Here is a 15,000-nt window from a genome sequence, read left to right as displayed (position 1 = left end):
ATCTTACAATATTTCCTTGCTAACGTCGCAACGAAATTTAGTCTGAAGATCTAGGACGCGTGGAAAGCGTGAAAAACTCATGCTCCGATATTAAATGTCATTTTCTGGCTTTGTCGCACGGTGACTCAAGTCAGCCTGGGACCAAGTTGTCCTTTTGAGGAAAGTGCTAAGGGATTGGGGAGAGAGGCTTTTATCCAGAGAAGAACCTCAGGTGATTACGGAAGATGACCGCGCCCTGATTGGTCGAAAATTACGTCATATTTTTTTCGTCAAACCTACATTAATTGTTGATTTCAGTTTACAGTGTCCCCAATTAGTGCTCCAGCGCTAGAACGATTAAACACTTAAATAAAGTTCATTTCCTTTCTTTTCCCTTTTATGAAGTCGTTTGTAATAAAGAACACCATTGATTTTCTAAATGGCTGCCCTCTCGTATCATTGATCGATAATACAGTAGTGGAAAGAGGAGAAATAAATAACGCTGTTTATCTTCTTTTTAGAGCGGAGGGGTTGGCGCAGTGGTGAAATCTCTGCCTTCCAACCCTGAGGTCCCGGGTTCCATTCCCGGTTCTGCCGAGAGTGGAATATTTGGTGACCTTCTTTCCCGCTAAAGTTCACTCAGCTTTCCATCCTTCCGAGGTCGGTGAAATAAGTACCAGCATGCATGGACTGCTTAGAAGCGGCTGCAAATTGCGCCTGTATATGCTTCCAGTCCGCTGGAGGTAAATTGATCATTGTAAAGCGCCCTTGAGACGTTAGTGATAAGGGTGCTATATAAATGCACCACTTTACTTTACTTTTGTACGAGTCCCATTTCATTAAATGTAAAATGTTTATTACTTTAGTACAGCAGAACCGAATTGCTGGAGAAATAATGCTACAGCGAGTAACCAGTTACCGTGAAATCTTGCTGCGTGCTTGCCGGATAGAGACAATTAAGATCATTAAAATCGAAGATTATGAGCAGTTCGTTTACTGATGTAAAAAAAGTCACTGCTTACGAGCCAGAAGGCCCATCAGGCCGGCGCTTATCTCCGGTTTCAGTAGCATTAAGCGACTAGGAGTATTTATACTCCCCCCTGGATGGGATGCTAGTCCATCGCAGGGTTACCCCCAGCACTACGCCGGTACCCTGGGTGGAGAGAGGCACCGTGAGAGTAAAGTGTCTTGCCAAGAACACAACGCAATGTCCCCGGACAGGCCCCGAACCCGGACCACTCGATCCGGAGTCGAGCGCACTAACCATGAGACCACCGCGCCTCCCTCGTTTACTGATATATCAGTATTATTTATAGCCTTTATGAATTACTGGACATGTTTAGTGATACAGAAAGTACGGTATATGTTTCCTAATTGTCCGAGACGACAAGGAAAGGCAGTCCTCTCTCCTCGTTTCATTGTAAAACCCTGAGTGTTTGTCCGACCAGAGACCCGTGCCAGTCCATAGTTATTTACGAAACAACCTCTTAGACGGTACACTGAAAATATTTGAGGCGTTTACACTCATATGCATCAGTGACAAATCGGGTTCAAACAAATGCTTTGCCGGTGGGCCCGAGCTGATCCGGCCATCTAGGAAAGAGAGTTCTTCCTCTAACAGTTCCTTCTATTACGCATAGATGGGTCAAGTGTTTCCTCTTAGAAAACTCAAATAGAGTTTTAAGATTATTGGATGCAACTTACTCTGTTTGACACCAAGTTTACCTTCTCCTTCTACGATTAGAAGAACTCGGCTGCAGTGACGAGCATGAAAATGGCATCCAACCAATAAACTCGCAAGCCGGCGGCTGTGAGACGGCTTGAGACTAACTGATTTGAAAGCAATCGATCGCCAAGAAGACCGACAAATTTTTGCAGCTGTATGAAAAACTGCTGCAAAACATCACTCTTCGAAATTATTATATTGATTTTAATTTCTTAGCGATAAATTTTAAAATTAAGAATGAAAAGTAAATATTAAGTTCAAATGAGGAAAAGAATTGATGAACGTTTCTTAATTCATGAATGTCCACTCCGAGAGCTGGCATGTCCGCCCTCCAAGTGAGAAACTTAAGAGTGAGATGAATGCCTGAAAATTCCGGGCTCGATTGCGACTCAGGTCTCACTTTTATGTTTTGTAAACTCTATTTCTTATCAGTTTCAATTTTTTATTGATTCAAAAATTGTAATCACTTTCGAATTCAAACAGTTTCTATTCAGTAATAAGTTTCAACTTTATCTGCTTTTCGAAGAAAAAAATAAAAAAATAAAAATAAGATTGTATGAACTCAACCCTAAGCTTATCATTGGAACAACATCAGCTATAACATAAAGCGAAAGGCATTTGCAATGATGAAAGGGAGTTTAAGAAACCAATTAGTTGACGACATCATTTGAATGATAAATTTTTGTTAAGCGTTGTTAAGGAAACTCAGCTATTTTACGATATTATTTTCGAGATCACTTTCACAGGATTAATTTTTGTGCAATTCACAATCATATTAAAGGTCATGAAAGCTCCCTTAGTACACTTACCAGCACATCTCCTTCACTTTTCGAACAGTTTGTATCTGAGGTTTGTGTAGTACGTGTACGTATCAACTCCATTATTATTCCCAACAACTTCTATGAGAAGGGAACACTGAAACAGGTTTTTCATTTTGATTTTTTTAGACGTGCCACCACTTGACAGGAGTACCCAACGACACAATTTTCAGAATTGACCTGTTAGTAACCAAAACGCTTGCTTAGTGGCCGAGAAGACGTTTTTGATTAATATTTAACTTCCGTGGGAAAAAAATATGCGTTCACGGCCAGCAAGCTATGAATGTACTACTGAAAAGATGCCAGCTAGGATTCATGTTCATCATCGTTTTCCTAGCCAGAAAACGGATTCTATATCGATTTTCCCAGCAATTTTTATGGTTCCCCGGCTTTTCCCAGCCAGGGGATTATTTCCAACTTTAATGATCAAAGAACATGACAGATGGCCATGCGAAACATGGATTGTGAACGTTATTCAATGACTTCACGCTAACACATGAGGAGGTCAGGAATGTGGGTCCCCGCTGTTTAGGTAAAAAAAAATTACCAAAATCTCAGTAGGAGTTGTAACAAGACTCACACTAAAAAGGCAGAGCGAGAGACAAAGGGAGAGAGAGAGGTTAATCTCGACACATTTGTTGGGCCGACTTCGTCATAAAGTTTTAATGACGACAAATAACTCAAATTACTTTAAATTAATTTTGAATGATGTGTCAAAATATTCCAGAGGCACAGTAAATCAATCTGAAATATTTTCTAAAACACGGTTTACAACGGCCAGCATCATGCAATTAAAAAATGGAAAATTATTTCTTTATTCTCTTTATTTGAAATTAATGTAAACACAGGCAAATTATATCTTAACTTTCAGGCTAACGAGATGCAACTTGTTTTGCCCGGCATACACTTTTCTCAACAGCAACGGTGAATTGGTTCTTTTCTGATTTTAAAGCAAACCATTTTAAAGTTTTATACTTATGGAACTCGATAACTGAGGAATAAAACTCAACAGCTATTACACCTTCGAACATCTGCTTCCCTAATACTCCGGTTAAACATGAAACGTTAGTGATGGATTGGTGTATTTGTTAATTTAAACACAGGCAAATTATTTCTTAACTTTCAGGCTGCCGAGATATAACTTGTTTTGCCTGGCATACACTTTTCTCAACAGCAACGGTGAATTGGTTCTTTTCTGATTTTAAAGCAATCCATTTTAAAGTTTTATACTTATGGAACTCGATAACTGAGGAATAAAACTCAACAGCTATTACACCTTCGTACATAATGCTCCGGTTAAACATGAAACGTTAGTGATGTATTGGTGTATTTGTTAATTTAAACACAGGCAAATTATATCTTAACTTTCAGGCTACCGAGATGCAACTTGTTTTGCCTGGCATACACTTTCCTCAACAGCAACTGTGAATTGGTTCTTTTCTGATTTTAAAGCAATCCATTTTTAAGTTTTATACTTATGGAACTCGATAACTGAGGAGTAAAACTCAACAGCTATTACACCTTCGAACATCTGCTTCCCTAATTGTCCGGTTAAACATGAAACGTTAGTGATGTATTGGTATATTTGTTAATTTAAACACAGGCAAATTATTTTGTCACTTAACATTCAGGCTACCGAGATGCAACTTGTTTTGCCTGGCATACACTTTTCTCAACAGCAACGGTGAATTGGTTCTTTTCTGATTTTAAAGCAAACCATTTTTAAGTTTTATACTTATGGAAATCGATAACTGAGGAATAAAACTCAACAGCTATTACACCTTCGTACATAATTCTCCGGTTAAACATGAAATGTTAGTGATGGATTGGTGTATTTGTTAATTTAAACACAGGCAAATTATTTCTTAACTTTCAGGCTACCGATATATATCTTGTTTTGCCTGGCATACACTTTTCTCAACAGCGACGGTGAATTGGTTCTTTTCTGATTTTAAAGCAAACCATTTTTAAGTTTTATACTTATGGAACTCGATAACTGAGGAATAAAATTCAACAGCTATTACACCATCGTACATAATTCTCCGGTTAAACATGAAACGTTAGTGATGGATTGGTGTATTTGTTAATTTAAACACAGGCAAATTATTTCTTAACTTTCAGGCTGCCGAGATATAACTTGTTTTGCCTGGCATACACTTTTCTCAACAGCAACGGTGAATTGGTTCTTTTCTGATTTTAAAGCAATCCATTTTTAAGTTTTATACTTATGGAACTCGATAACTGAGGAATAAAACTCAACAGCTATTACACCTTTGTACATAATGCTCCGGTTAGTGATGTAGTGATGAAACGTTAGTGATGTATTGGTGTATTTGTTAATTTAAACACAGGCAAATTATATCTTAACTTTCAGGCTACCGAGATGCAACTTGTTTTGCCTGGCATACACTTTTCTCAACAGCAACGGTGAATTGGTTCTTTTCTGATTTTAAAGCAATCCATTTTTAAGTTTTATACTTATGGAACTCGATAACTGAGGAATAAAACTCAACAGCTATTACACCTTTGTACATAATGCTCCGGTTAGTGATGTAGTGATGAAACGTTAGTGATGTATTGGTGTATTTGTTAATTTAAACACAGGCAAATTATATCTTAACTTTCAGGCTACCGAGATGCAACTTGTTTTGCCTGGCATACACTTTTCTCAACAGCAACGGTGAATTGGTTCTTTTCTGATTTTAAAGCAATCCATTTTTAAGTTTTATACTTATGGAACTCGATAACTGAGGAATAAAACTCAACAGCTATTACACCTTCGAACATCTGCTTTCCTAATTTTCCGGTTAAACATGAAACGTTAGTGATGTATTGGTATATTTGTTAATTTAAACACAGGCAAATTATTTTGTCACTCAACTTTCAGGCTACCGAGATGCAACTTGTTTTGCCTGGCATACACTTTTCTCAACAGCAACGGTGAATTGGTTCTTTTCTGATTTTAAAGCAAACCATTTTTAAGTTTTATACTTATGGAACTCGATAACTGAGGAATAAAACTCAACAGCTATTACACCTTCGTACATAATTCTCCGGTTAAACATGAAATGTTAGTGATGTATTGGTGTATTTGTTAATTTAAACACAGGCAAATTATTTCTTAACTTTCAGGCTACCGAGATATATCTTGTTTTGCCTGGCATACACTTTTCTCAACAGCGACGGTGAATTGGTTCTTTTCTGATTTTAAAGCAAACCATTTTTTAAGTTTTATACTTATGGAACTCGATAACTGAGGAATAAAATTCAACAGCTATTACACCTTCGAACATCTGCTTCCCTAATTGTCCGGTTAAACATGAAACGTTAGTGATGTATTGGTATATTTGTTCACTTAAACACAGGCAAATTATTTTGTCACTTAACTTTCAGGCTACCGAGATGCAACTTGTCTTTGCCTGGCATACACTTTTCTCAACAGCGACGGTGAATCGGTTCTTTTCTGATTTTAAAGCAATCCATTTTTACGTTTTATACTTATGGAACTCGATAACTGAGGAATAAAACTCAACGGCTATTACACCTTCGAACATCTGCTTCCCTAATTCTCCGGTTAAACATGAAACGTTAGTGATGGATTGGTGTATTTGTTAATTTAAACACAGGCAAATTATTTCTTAACTTTCAGGCTACCGAGATATATCTTGTTTTGCCTGGCATACATTTTTCTCAACAGCAACGGTGAATTGGTTCTTTTCTGATTTTAAAGCAAACCATTTTTAAGTTTTATACTCATGGAACTCGATAACTGAGGAATAAAATTCAACAGCTATTACACCTTCGTACATAATTCTCCGGTTAAACATGAAACGTTAGTGATGGATTGGTGTATTTGTTAATTTAAACACAGGCAAATTATTTCTTAACTTTCAGGCTGCCGAGATATAACTTGTTTTGCCTGGCATACACTTTTCTCAACAGCAACGGTGAATTGGTTCTTTTCTGATTTTAAAGCAATCCATTTTTAAGTTTTATACTTATGGAACTCGATAACTGAGGAATAAAACTCAACAGCTATTACACCTTTGTACATAATGCTCCGGTTAGTGATGTAGTGATGAAACGTTAGTGATGTATTGGTGTATTTGTTAATTTAAACACAGGCAAATTATATCTTAACTTTCAGGCTACCGAGATGCAACTTGTTTTGCCTGGCATACACTTTTCTCAACAGCAACGGTGAATTGGTTCTTTTCTGATTTTAAAGCAATCCATTTTTAAGTTTTATACTTATGGAACTCGATAACTGAGGAATAAAACTCAACAGCTATTACACCTTCGAACATCTGCTTTCCTAATTTTCCGGTTAAACATGAAACGTTAGTGATGTATTGGTATATTTGTTAATTTAAACACAGGCAAATTATTTTGTCACTCAACTTTCAGGCTACCGAGATGCAACTTGTTTTGCCTGGCATACACTTTTCTCAACAGCAACGGTGAATTGGTTCTTTTCTGATTTTAAAGCAAACCATTTTTAAGTTTTATACTTATGGAACTCGATAACTGAGGAATAAAACTCAACAGCTATTACACCTTCGTACATAATTCTCCGGTTAACATGAAATGTTAGTGATGTATTGGTGTATTTGTTAATTTAAACACAGGCAAATTATTTCTTAACTTTCAGGCTACCGAGATATATCTTGTTTTGCCTGGCATACACTTTTCTCAACAGCGACGGTGAATTGGTTCTTTTCTGATTTTAAAGCAAACCATTTTTTAAGTTTTATACTTATGGAACTCGATAACTGAGGAATAAAATTCAACAGCTATTACACCTTCGAACATCTGCTTCCCTAATTGTCCGGTTAAACATGAAACGTTAGTGATGTATTGGTATATTTGTTCATTTAAACACAGGCAAATTATTTTGTCACTTAACTTTCAGGCTACCGAGATGCAACTTGTCTTTGCCTGGCATACACTTTTCTCAACAGCAACGGTGAATCGGTTCTTTTCTGATTTTAAAGCAATCCATTTTTACGTTTTATACTTATGGAACTCGATAACTGAGGAATAAAACTCAACGGCTATTACACCTTCGAACATCTGCTTCCCTAATTCTCCGGTTAAACATGCAACGTTAGTGATGGATTGGTGTATTTGTTAATTTAAACACAGGCAAATTATTTCTTAACTTTCAGGCTACCGAGATATATCTTGTTTTGCCTGGCATACATTTTTCTCAACAGCAACGGTGAATTGGTTCTTTTCTGATTTTAAAGCAATCCATTTTTAAGTTTTATACTCATGGAACTCGATAACTGAGGAATAAAACTCAACCGCTATTACACCTTAATTCTCCGGTTGAACATGAAACGTTAGTGATGTATTGGTATATTTGTTAATTTGAACACAGGCAAATTATTTTGTCAGTTACCTTTCAGGCTACCGAGATGCAACTTGTCTTTGCCTGGCATGCACTTTTCTCAACAGCGACGGTGAATTGGTTCTTTTCTGATTTTAAAGCAAACCATTTTTAAGTTTTATACTCATGGAACTCGATAACTGAAGAATAAAACTCAACAGCTATTACACCTTCCAGGGGCACCCAACGAGAATATAGTTCAAAACCACTTAAACATAGCATTGTTAAACGCATTTTAGTATTTAAACGGTAGATATAGGCAAATTTTTATCCGCTAAATATTTTTTATCTGTTCGGATTCCCTAGCTGAGAGTCTAGTGATCCGAAAATTATAGGGATCAAAACTTACCTTTTCGAAAATTTTAGCCAGAAGAAAGGCTCCCGAAAATTCTATGTGACCTTTTTAGGGTAAAAATCCGTTAAAAACGGGCAATTATACCATTTTTCAGATGTTCGAAAATCCTAGGAGAGGCAGGCAAGCAAGAAATTTTACAACAAATGTTCCGAAAATTCTAGATCTCAAATCGTCTTCCGAACAGATATTTTCCGAAAATTGACGTTGGGTGCCCCTGACCTTCGAACATAATTCTCCGGTTAAATATGAAACGTTAGTGATGTATTGGTGTATTTGTTAATTTAAATACAGGCAAATTATTTTGTCAGTTAACTTTCAGGCTACCGAGATGCAACTTGTTTTGCCTGGCATACACTTTTCTCAACAGCAACGGTGAATTGGTTCTTTTCTGATTTTAAAGCAAACCATTTTAAAGTTTTATACGTATGGAACTCAATAACTGAGGAAATGGGAAATTTAGAATGCTCAATTGTAGCTGTGTAAAATTTCATTCCGGGCTAATTGATTTCCCAGCATGTCACAGGGAGGCACATTCAATATTAATCACAGACTTATCAATTTCCTAGCTGCTATCATGATATCCTGATATCTGACATGAAATTGAACCTATATAACAGCAATTATTTTACCTCAACGTTTGAGCGTGAGCCTGTATACCGGGAAGGCGTCCAGCACCGAATTCCCCGACGTCAACATTGTTTACTGCCTCCATAACTCGTTTGAAAACATGAATACAGAAATCCATGACATTCAGACGAAGACTGCTCAATTAATCCCCCCAAAGAGGCCAACCAAAGTTATTCCGTAAGCTTCGTCCACGTTTTTACCAGAATTTCGGACGGCGAGTCTAATCTGCAGGTCGCAGGTCGCAGGTCACAGGTTGCAGGTCATTGTTTCACCAATACAGAAAGTATCCTAAACATTCTTAGAAGCTAACCTTAGGCCTAATTAGGCCTAAAGAAAAGTTTTCTGTATTGGTGAAACAATGACTGGAACCTGTGACCTGCGATGTGCAGATTAGACCCGCCGAATTTCGGAACGTGATCACCATTTTCCCGCAAAAAATTACCGACTTGAAGGCGACAAATCTCTCTTCGAAAGAGCTGAAAAAACTTTCCTTCGACAAATTGGCTAACATTTTCCCCGTGATGCCAGAGGTCTTCTCGCTCACCAGCGGCGAGGAGCGTCGAAGTAGTGCTGGTCGCCGAGAGACGACGGCGACCTGTACCATTTTTCCCTGGGTGAGAGATCCTATAGAACGAAAAATGGTTCCGTGTCCCAGCACTAACCGCCACTGTCGATACGCGCAAACGAACTGAAATAGATTTGTGTTCCCCACACAATTCATCTCGCCCCTAAATATGGTCATTTAATAAAAAATTAACTACTTTTTTCTGCTTAACGTAAGTTCACAGTACAATCTGATCGATCCTAAATGCTTTAACACTTTTCTGAATACGAAACACCTTTTGTGTTATGTTTTTAGCCTTTGTTGATGGATATCTACACCGTCAGGAGACGTCCAGCCGAGAATTCCTGCGTCGGCTTAAGCTCCTCATGTAGTTTACTTACCTATACTTGAGCGTGCTTAACTACTTGATGTAAAATGCAACTTCAACTAAATTTCATTTTTCAATACTCCAATGAAATCCGTCAGAATCAAAACCGTACAATGAAAACTAAAAAAAAGAACGTGGCGGAGAGCATCGTGAAGTAAGTCTTGTGACGTGAAAAAAGAATTACATACGTACATTTCCAACAACTTTTCCTCTAACACAACTGAGAAACGGACACAGGACTAACAAACGGCAATTATTATTTCACACTGGCAATTTGCATATTACAAGTTTATCTCAAATTCTCCGACGATAGTCTCAAAAACATTCAGTTACATGTCAGGGATTCGACTTCTAATTGATGAACGAAAGTGAATAATACAAACTGCAATTATTGTGTCTCTCACTGGAGGTGTGGTCGTCAAGACCGGATGCAAGCAGGGCTCACATTAGTTGGCGTCGACAACCACAGCAACAAGGACAAAATAATTAGGCAATTTGTACATTGCAGTCCTGCATCTCGAATTATCCAGCAATGTCTAAGAAAAGAGCATTTCGACTTCTATTTGATGAACGAAACTGAATAATACAAACTGCAATTATTGTGTCTCTCACTGGGGGTGTGGTCGTCCAGACCGGATGCAAGCAGGGCTCACATTAGTTGGCGTCGACAACCACAGCAACAAGGACAAAATAATTAGGCAATTTGTACATTGCAGTCCTGCATCTCGAATTATCCAGCAATGTCTAAGAAAAGAGCATTTCGACTTCTAACTGATGAACGAAACTGAATAATACAAACTGCAATTATTGTCTCTCTCACTGGGGGTGTGGTCGTCCAGACCGGATGCAAGCAGGGCTCACATTAGTTGGCGTCGACAACCACGGCAACGAGGACAAAATAATTAGGCAATTTGTACATTGCAGTCCTGCATCTCGAATTATCCAGCAATGTCTAAGAAAAGAGCATTTCGACTTCTATTTGATGAACGAAACTGAATAATACAAACTGCAATTATTGTCTCTCACTGGGGGTGTGGTCGTCCAGACCGGATGCAAGCAAGGCTCACATTAGTTGGCGTCGACAACCACAGCAACAAGGACAAAATAATTAGGCAATTTGTACATTGCAGTCCTGCATCTCGAATTATCCAGCAATGTCTAAGAAAAGAGCAATTCGACTTCTATTTGATGAACGAAACTGAATAATACAAACTGCAATTATTGTGTCTCTCACTGGGGGTGTGGTCGTCCAGACCGGATGCAAGCAGGGCTCACATTAGTTGGCGTCGACAACCACGGCAACAAGGACAAAATAATTAGGCATTTTGTACATTGCAGTCCTGCATCTCGAATTATCCGGCAATGTCTGAGAAAAGAGCATTTCGACTTCTATTTGATGAACGAAACTGAATAATACAAACACAAAATTATCGTTTATCATCGGAATGTACCATTTTGTCCAAGGAAGTCGTGATGTATATCATGAAGGTTTGAAGAATGTTTCGAGAACGTAATATAAACAGATCCACAGGTCAATTGTCAAGTTTGTTATTCTCTCATCATGTTTTGAGTAGCACGGTTCTACGGCACGCAAAGATAACCTAATGTCGAATAGAGTTGTTATTTCACTTCAGTAAGTGCGAAGCTTATTCCTTCTTCATTTCATTTATAATCCGTAATTTATCTTCGAACTTGTCGGATCACTTTCAGTAACATGGTTGAGGGAAGGAAATTCTTCGTGATCTTCTCTATCATTATAAAAAATAAGAACGTCTAATTTTGGAGCTTAGACTGAAAATTGTTATATCTTCTTAATGCGGACGTGACCAGGAAACTTATCAAAGTGCTTGCTTATTATCAAGTTGCTTGTCACATACTTTGCGCGACTTGCTCTGATGCCACGTGCAAGATGTCGCGCCAACCAACTCTGGCTAAATTTGGCTTCAAACCTAAGCATTGAAAATGAACAACCTGAGGGATTTTCTTAAAATTTTGGTTCATCTTACCTTCAACGTTCTTATAAGAAAGGTTTTTATAAAAAGGTAGAGTTTATCAATAGTAATTGTTATATACGCTGATTAATCACTACAAACGTCATCCCGATCTTGCTGCGACATCTTGGATAGCGGCCAAGACAAAACCTGCAAACAAAACATCTAACAGCTCAAAAATATAAGATTCATGCTACAGTCCTGGTAATAAGTCTTCCCAAAACCTTCGATTATTTTGATAAGCGGTGTAGGTGCTGATGTCAAAAACCGTGGGGATTGTCAATAAAGCAATTTACAGAACTGTGGATTGTTCTGCAGATCCATGTCGAGAAGAATTGAGGAATTTTTCATGAGCTCACACTAAAAGTGTGACATTACTTTGAACGTTTCTGGAAACGTCTGTCTGCGACAGACGTTTCCAGAAACGTTTCCAGAAACGTTTCACAGAAACGTTTCACAATTTGCAAATTTGCAATTTGCAAAAAACGTTTTTTGTTAGATGCAAGTGCACCCTTCTACAATGAAGGTTCTTCGGGAATATATATAATGCCTAATTATTGAGGGTGGCCAGAAGTGCACAGAGACATCTCCGTGATAAATCGTCTTCGTTAGTCTTCATTCAAGGGATCGTTTAGCCATCACAAGCGTAGCCTGTTCCAGGCTCTCAGATAGTCGAGAAAACGAAAAGAGCTGCGTGTGAAAAGCGAGTGGGGGCTTGGGTCGAGGCCCCCACTCGCTTTTCACATGCACGCAGCTCTTTTCGTTTTCTCGACCATCTGAGAGCCTGGAACAGGCTATCACAAGCGTATGTCTTACAGATCTTCCTCTCCTGTATGTGACAACGGGGTTATTTTAACTCATTATTCCCCAGAACAGCGGTTAATTCTCCATTGAGTGATGGGTAGTGATTCGATCAAACCAGGAACCAGGAGTAAATGTAATTATGTAGCACACTGACAATGGAACAAGCAAGCAATTTGCGGCTACCACTCGCTGAGCGACCTGAAAAAGCATTCTTTAAACACGGCCACAGCGTTTTAAAATTGAAACCAACCCTTTGTCTCAATCACCGACTGTGCATTCAAACAAACAAAACCTTTCCTTCCGAGGTTATTTTGGATGCGAGATGTTTCTTGAAGTGCACTCTGGTCAGTTTCATTGCTGACAGTTTTAATTAATTGTCATTTCCGACGGCAAAATCAATCAGAGCGGTACCCTGGGAGAAGAGGAATTTTTGCACTTGATTTTTTGCCAAGAAAATTCAGCAAACAGCTGGCGAGCGCGAGAAGCGCTGACGACGAAAATAAAAGTAACCTCTTTCGTACTCTACTTCCAAAAACACAAACAAGCTTTTTATGTTTTTTGAAATCACTTTTTTTTCGAGGGGTGCATGCTGTGAATATTATTGATATTATAATATCAGACCCTTATCACATGCGTTTCGCATGCTTGAAGAAAAAAAAATACAATCTGGAATGTTAATTTCTGCGTTCATTTCCCATGTCAGCACCTTGAGACGCCTTCAAACTTTTCGGGGGGGTCGGGTGGAGGTCTAGCGCTGGACTAGAAACCCCCGGTGGAGTGAATTAATCGTTGTCACTGTCACGTAACAAAAAAATAAAATCAAAACTGTTCAATGAAATAAGCCGAAAACTTGAAATGTTGTAGGAGACAAAATTCGTAAATCACCTCACCAGTATTCAAGTCTGTGCGATACATCGTTTCTGAGTTTTTTGTCGAAGCGTTTCACGCAACTATTATTTGTTACAAATGCAAACGTGAATTGGAGAAATTTGCATTCAAGTCCTAGAATTAGAACTGGAAAAATTTAAAGAACTTTACGAGTCCCTGGAGCAGTTTCAATATGACTCGAGGCATTGAGGTGTAAAGATGTCAGAAGCTCAGTCACACCTTCGTCATATTCCCAAACAAAATCAGAGTGCTTGTTCGATTACGCCCCCTCTAAGGCCACCCAAACAGCGAACATTCATCCAGCGTCAATGAGACGAATTACCTCAATCTGCCAGCCATGAATTTGTGATTATCGTGTCGCTATCGCTACTGTACCGTTCATAGTCTTCTTGTATTATACCTGTGAAAAACCGGTTTGATCGTCCCCCTCGACTTAACCAATGGCAATCCTTATAAAAAACGGTTTGTCGATCGACCAATGAAATCTCCACGGTCAAAAGTTGACTCTGGAAGTGGAAAGCGCAACGTGATTGGAGCAGCATGTTCAGAAGGATTAACAGCCTGTACCAGAGGTTTTTCTCGCCGCTTCGTGACTCGCTCTTTTGTCGCTCTTTTCATGGCGAGAAAATAACCTCTGGAATCCAGGGTAATGTCTTGCAAAATATCCCTTAAAACAAATCTAATCTTCCCCGAATGACTGCAAAGTTTGTGCAGTCATCAAATCATGACAAAGATCAACCAGATCACGTACATAGGAAATGTGTCGCTGTCTAACGGAATGAGCTGTACAATTAAAATTTTTTTAAACCTAAATACCCGAAAAGAAGTCGCGGACCCCGTGACTTTTTATGCGGTATCGCTCTAACACCGCGGTCTCCTAGCTGTTTTAAAATAACTTCATAGAGAATTGGACCATGCCAGCTAATGCCAAGCAATAGATCGGAGACTGGATTGTCGCCATCAGCACTAATGCTAGGTCAACCAAATTGCAATACAACGATTAGTCATAGCACCGTGTTAAAACACTGAAAACATATATAAAACTTTGTTGAATTCATCATACCTTCGTCCTGTCTGTGAGCAGGGTTTGACAGTTTCCAGAAAAGTTTGAAGGCGTCTCAAGGTGCTGACATGGGAAATGAACGCAGAAACTAAATAAAACTCCCCAGTCGTCCGTTTCATGAACATTCCAGATTGTATTTTTTTTTTCTTCAAGCATGCGAAACGCATGTGATAAGGGTCTAATAATATTCACAGCATGGACCCCTCGAAAAAAAAAGTGATTTCAAAAAACAGAAAAAGCTTGTTTGTGTTTTTGGAAGTAGAGTACGAAAGAGGTTACTTTTATTTTCGTCGTCAGCGCTTCTCGCGCTCGCCAGCTGTTTTGCTGAATTTTCTTGGCAAAAAATCAAGTGCAAAAATTCCTCTTCTCCCAGGGTACCGCTCTGATTGATTTTGCCGTCGGAAAATGACAATTAATTACATTTA

General features: G+C 38.5%; 1 protein-coding gene across 10 annotated transcripts in view; it reads right to left on the bottom strand.

Moving 5' to 3' along the window:
- LOC137975368 (RYamide receptor-like) overlaps nucleotides 1–15,000 on the bottom strand; it is a 35,533-nt gene that overhangs the window by 11,987 nt on the left and 8,546 nt on the right. For 2 of the 10 annotated variants that reach the window (XM_068822476.1, XM_068822466.1), the window contains exon 1: nucleotides 14,576–14,691. The exons of 2 other annotated variants lie outside the window; for them this stretch is intronic. The gene's annotated coding sequence lies outside the window, so the exon portion shown is untranslated. Of the gene's footprint in view, nucleotides 1–1,683; nucleotides 1,788–2,514; nucleotides 2,924–7,927; nucleotides 8,005–8,264; nucleotides 8,402–13,912; nucleotides 13,980–14,575; nucleotides 14,692–15,000 lie in introns of those variants that run through there. 6 more of the 10 variants (XM_068822471.1, XM_068822475.1, XM_068822474.1 and 3 more) reach the window with 6 other exon arrangements.

This window comes from Montipora foliosa, chromosome 11, assembly GCF_036669935.1.
Source record: "Montipora foliosa isolate CH-2021 chromosome 11, ASM3666993v2, whole genome shotgun sequence".
NCBI lineage: Eukaryota > Metazoa > Cnidaria > Anthozoa > Scleractinia > Acroporidae > Montipora > Montipora foliosa.
The sequence above is the reverse complement of the archived record's forward strand: the minus strand, read 5'-3'. Positions and strand labels throughout refer to the sequence as shown.